Here is a 5,999-nt window from a genome sequence, read left to right as displayed (position 1 = left end):
AGTGGTTCTTTTTTAAATTTAGTAAATATGGTAAATGAGTGAATGAATTCCCATTAAGAGTAGGAGAAAAGAGGGCCCTTTTCTTCCTTCCTTTCTTCCTTCCTCTCTCCCTCCTTTCTTTCTTTCTCAGGGACTATTGCCCTTTCCTTAATCTTTCCTTTGTCTCTCTTTGTTTCCATAGTGTGCTGGTCAGGGACTTGACAATGTCCCACTTAGAATGGATTGCCCTGTTCCTCTATTTACTCCATACCACACACCAGCACCAGACTAACCTTCTGAAAAGTTTTCTCCTTATGTCATTCTTCTCCTCAAAATCTTCACTGACTCCCCACTGTCAGCAGATAAGATACATACTCCACAGCCTGGCATTCAAAGCCCTCTGCAACCCCAACCTACCCTCTATACACGTTGTACTTTCTTGGCTCTCTACTTTGATTCATGCCCAGCCCCACTGCAATGCTTTCCTACGTTCTCCACACATTCTGTTAGACTCGCATTAAGTCTTCCTTCTCCCTGAGATCCTCCAAAGTCACCCAAAGCCCATGGTTCAGTTTTTAAATTCATTCTACCATCGATCCATTATACCTTCCATCCAACATTCAACAAACTTTTTTTTTTTTGAGTACCTATTATGAGCCAGGCATTTAGCTAGATTCTGAGGAAACAAAAATAAATGTCATCTTTTCAATGCTGGCAGGATTGACAATCTAATGGACCAAATAATAGCTACTATTGGTTTGTTCACACCTTATATCAGGTGTAGTACAAAGCGTTTAAAATAATGTTGTAATAAGTTACCTTAAAAAATGAATTACCTTGGGGCGGCCAGTTAGCTCAGTTGGTTAGAGCACAGTGCTCATAACATCAAGGTTGCCAGTTCAATCCCCACATGGGCCACTGAGTTATGCCCTCAGAGCTAGATTGAAACAACTACTTGACTTGGAGCTGATGGGTCCTGAAAAAATACACTGTTCCCCAATAATAAATAAATAGATAAATAAATAAATAAATAACCTTAACAGTAACACTTTGAGGGGCATTATAATCTTGATTTTATTGACAATAAAACAAAGGCCAACCAGAGTTGAGTTATCTGTCTATAGTCAAATATCTCCTCGGACAATGGAAACAAAAAAGTAAATAAACAAACAAACGAGTGGGACTACAACAAACTAAAAAGTTTTTGCACATTGAAGGAAACAATCAAGAAAGCGAAAAGACAACATACTGAATGGGAGAAGATATTTGTCAATGATATATCTGATAAGGGGTTAATATCCAAAATTTATTTAAAAAACTCATGCCACTTAATACCAAAAAAGTAATAGTCCAATTAGAAAACGGGCAGAGAACCTGGATAGACACCTCTCCAAAGAGGGCATACATATGGCCAGTAGACATATGAAAAGATGCTCAACATCACTAATCATCAGAGAAATGCAAATTAAAACCACAATGAGATATCACCTCATACCTGTCATCAATAAATCAACAAAGAACAAGTATTGGGGAGGATGTGGAGAAAAGAAAACCCTCATGCACTGTGGGTGGGATTGCAAATTGGTACAGTCACTATGGAAAAACAGTTTGGAGGTTCCTCAAAAAATTCAAAGTAGAGCTACCTTATGACCCAGCAATTCTAATTTTGGGTATTTATCCAAAGAAATCCAAAACACTAATTCGAAGATATCTGCATGCCTATGTTAACTGCAGTGTTATTTACAATAGCCAAGATATGGAAGAAACCTAAGTGCCCATTAATAGATGATTGGATAAAACTGATGTGTAATGGAATATTACTCAACCATAAAAATGAATAAAATCTTACCATTTGTGACAACATTGATGGACCTGAAAGGTATAATGTTAAGTGAAATAAGTCAAACAGAGAAAGACAAGTACCATATGGTTTCATTTATTTGTGGAATCTAAAGAACAAAATAAATGAATAAACAAAACAGAAACAAACTCATAGATACAAAAAACAAACTGATGGTTGCCAAATAAGAGGGGGGTAGGGGTGATGGATGAAAAAGATAAGGGGATTGGTAGTTACAAATAGTCAAGGAGATGTAAAGTACAGCATAGGGAATGTAGTCAATAATATTGTAACAACTATGTATAGTACCAGGCTGGTACTAGACTAATTGGAGGGTATCACTTGTAAATTATTTAAATGTCTAACCACTATGCTGTACACTTGAAACTAATATAAAATAATATTGAACTCAACTGTAACGGAAAAGAAAAAGAATACAAAAGGTGGGTGGTTCTCAGCTCACTGATTATGCAATATAATTACAATAGGTGTCAATGGGACTTGCAGTAAAGATTCAGTGGGACAAATTAAAATACAATTCAGCAACTTCATTTTACCTGCCTTTTACATCTCCACAGCCCAGATATTCAGGAAATCTGAGTTAACAGAGTTGAGTTCAGTCAAAACTGGAAATGTGCAAAATGTCCACTGATAACAGAATGCCTGGGAGGGGGAAAAGAGAATCACCTTCCCACCCCCATGCCCTCTGTTGAACCTTTTATTCTAAGTCTTCTTTTATCTAAGGCAAGGCTTAGATATCTGGTTAGAGAGTGTCTCTGAATCAACCTGCAATAAATCGTCTGAAGCACAAAATATATGACTTATTGCATAACATGAAAAAGTGATTCAATATTTTGTTTGAACATCTACCTAATGCTTCCTTAAAGAGACCTAAAGATTCTTCTGACATGAGACTTTAAACCATAAGGCAACACACAAAAGTAGACTAAGGTTCTCATTATCATAGCAAAGCTGAAAGCAAAGGGTGCAGCCAGATATCCAGTAAGCTACTACCCCCAGGAAGAAACAGGTCCACCCCAAAAGGACTGCAATACATTACTGATACTTAACTGGCAAAGAGGTTTAATTTAAAAAGTAATGATATGAATTGATTTAAATCTAACCAATCCGGAGTTTGTACTGATTTATAGTAGAGAAACATGCACAACTCTATTATCTTCATTCCAAAATGTATTTAGAGCTCTTATTATATACATGGCATAATTAAAAGCAACAATATTCTATTTAAGAAATTAGGTATTTCTTGTACTCTAAAGGTCAGATCTACAAATATTCCAGCTCCCAAATGTGAAGAGCAGACCTCCCCCTTGGAAAGTCCAGCCTCTATTACAATGCCTAGCACATAAGAGGGCTCTCAATAAATGAATTAATAAATGAGTTAATGAATGGGATGCCTGTGGTTTCAGCAAACAAGTGTATAAACACAGGCACTCGTTCAATGAAAACTTGGGCTTGAACCTCAGGCAAACAATCAAAATGCCACATATTTTAACAGATGGTTTTACTACTCATTTTCCCCTTCCAGGCCTAGATTTCTTAATAGTCTCTACATCAAAAGAATGAGTAAAAAAGGGATTATCCAAGGTTGTAGGTGCCTTTTGTGTGATAAATGGTAAAATTGATTCAAAGCTATGTGTGCAACGGTGATGAATTCTAGAGAGCAGAATTTGTTGAGGAAGGTTTGTATGCTAGGATTGCAAAGGCAGAGAAGGCTGAGGATAGAAAAAGAAAAAAGAAAAGTTGAGGCAGGAAAAGAATAGGATGGGTGTGTGTGCGCGTACACACACATGCACACACAAACATAAGCATCTAAATATATAAAAAGACTCTAACATATATGGCTTGAGATTGGTCCACAAATAAGCAGTGAAATGCACCACCTACTAAAGAGATATTCACAGCACATCTTGCTTCGTCAGCGGCCAAAAGATTAAACAAAAGGACTGAAGCCCATCTGTGGGAAAGACATTTTAGCCTTTGAGCTCTATGGCTTTATAGCAAGCTAGTCCAATTCACAAGGCACAAGAGAAAAGGCAAAATAAATAGCGTTCTTCAGAATTATAATTGCTGAGGTAAAAATATTAACAAGAAAACTCTGTCCATTGGAGCAGATTTAAACTGGTTAGCTGTTAAAATTGAAAAGTTCAAAAGCAGGTAATATCAGTGGATGGTGTTAGAATTAGGGTAGTAGTTACCTTGAATGGAGACTGACTGGGAGAGGCCAAAGAGGGGGCTTTCTGGTGCAATGGTAATCTATTTCTTGACTTGGAGACACGGTGTATACATGTGGGTGAAAATTCATCCAACTGTATTCTTAGGATTTGTATATATTTATGTATATATATTATACTTCAACAAAAAGTTTACTGAAAATGCCTATATAGGAATATCAAGGTTTTTTCATTGGCAATTGAATCTATATAAAAGAATAAGCAATTTCAAAACTATATGTATTTTCTTTAAAGAAGGTGGCTGACGGATAAACTACTATTAAGAGAAAGAGTGCCTATTCATGAGTCAAATGTTTTGAGCTTCCCAAGGAGATGAGAAACTAATCCCACATAATTAAGGGAACTATGGGGCTACACTTACCCTAGAACCAAAACTGATTGGCTAGATAGAAGTCTAGGCCTCTGCAGGTCACAGGGTCATCCAACCTGTACTTTCCTAATTGTTTTCTTCTCTGGTATCATTAAAGGCCTAGTAAGCAGCTGGTAAACAATGAATACAGACTAGTGGCCATTAATCAAGGTCATGGGTCACCTAATAGGTGCGGCTCAGTGGGAGGTTTCTATCAGTCTTACTTAGTTTGATTGATCATCAGGGATGACCAGGCCTATTATTACAGCTGTATCACAACCATATTCTCACTCAGAAGGAAATGCTCCCTCCGCCTCACACCTGTGGATGAAGAAGGCAAACACAGCATAGGAACACAGAGATCTCATATTTGGACCTACTGGGCCTTCAGAGATTGCTGCCCTCTTCCACGAATAGTATTTCCCCCAAGGCCCCCCCTCCCCTAACTTTTGTGGCAGGTCTCTGAAAGCTATCAGCATCTAAAAACTGCACTGTCAGCTTCCACCCCTTTCACTTGTTTCCTCCAATCTCAACAATTGGCGGAAGTGACAAGTAACTCCTCTTCATGGAATAAAAAATCCTAAGAAACTTTTTATCATTTTTCTTACTCAAAGGTAAAATCGTTGCGGCATTACATGATGAAGAGGTGGGATTTTCAGATCAAGTTTATCAGCATTCCACAAAAGTGCACGCCCACTTCAACAGGGACAGTTCCTCCTCTTTTTCTATCCAATGTTGGATTCTGTGCAAGATTTCATGAATAAAAATGTGTTCTGGTGCTTTTACAAAGCTTGAAAACAGAGATCCCATCAGCTCAGTGGTGGCCAGAGAGGAAATGTCCAGCGAATGTGAGAATCTGTAAAGATTCTCACAGAGCTGTCCCCACAAATGCCCATGTGCTCCCCGCATAAGCTCTCCAAGATACAGGAGAAAGGGCAGTCCAGCTCAAGAGGCAATAAGGGAAGAGTCCAAGGAGAGATGGCCAGACATATCCAAACTGCTCCTGCAAACATTGAAATTGATGTAAAAGAAAAAATCATCAGGTAAAAAAACGTGCAGACAAACGGGAAAAGAGAAATAAAGGAATAAAGCCAAAGTGACCAATGAAGCAATTAAAGACTCACAGAAAACAGAGAAGCTGAGAGGCCAGCCTCTGATGAAGCAGGAGAGAAAGAAGCCAAATCTGACCAACATCATAAACCAAGTCTCCTCAATCGTCTCAGCAGTGCCCTTCTTGAACAATCCAGAGGAATTGTTTTATTAACTATTGTGTAAATGCAATTTGTAACAGTTCTAGAAATACACTTTTAAGAAATAAGAAACCCATTCTATGCCTTAAAATTTTTTTTTAAGTTTTTTTTTTTTAATTGGGGACTTGGGGGGGATGGGAACAGTGCTGGGGAATTGGGGGAAGGGAAACAGAAAAGTTGCTGTCGTTTTGTTCTTCAGTCTAGTTGTGGAGGATGTTGCTTCACTGGCCCAAGTTGGCACCATCATTGCGCTCTTCCCGGGTNTGCAGCAACTATAAAGTAATCAGCTTGCTATGCAGAAGTCATACCCCACAAAATTATTCTTATTA

The sequence above is a fragment of the Hipposideros armiger genome, unplaced genomic scaffold, assembly GCF_001890085.2.
Source record: "Hipposideros armiger isolate ML-2016 unplaced genomic scaffold, ASM189008v1 scaffold_474, whole genome shotgun sequence".
NCBI classification, from domain to species: domain Eukaryota; kingdom Metazoa; phylum Chordata; class Mammalia; order Chiroptera; family Hipposideridae; genus Hipposideros; species Hipposideros armiger.
Note: the sequence above shows the minus strand (reverse complement) of the source record.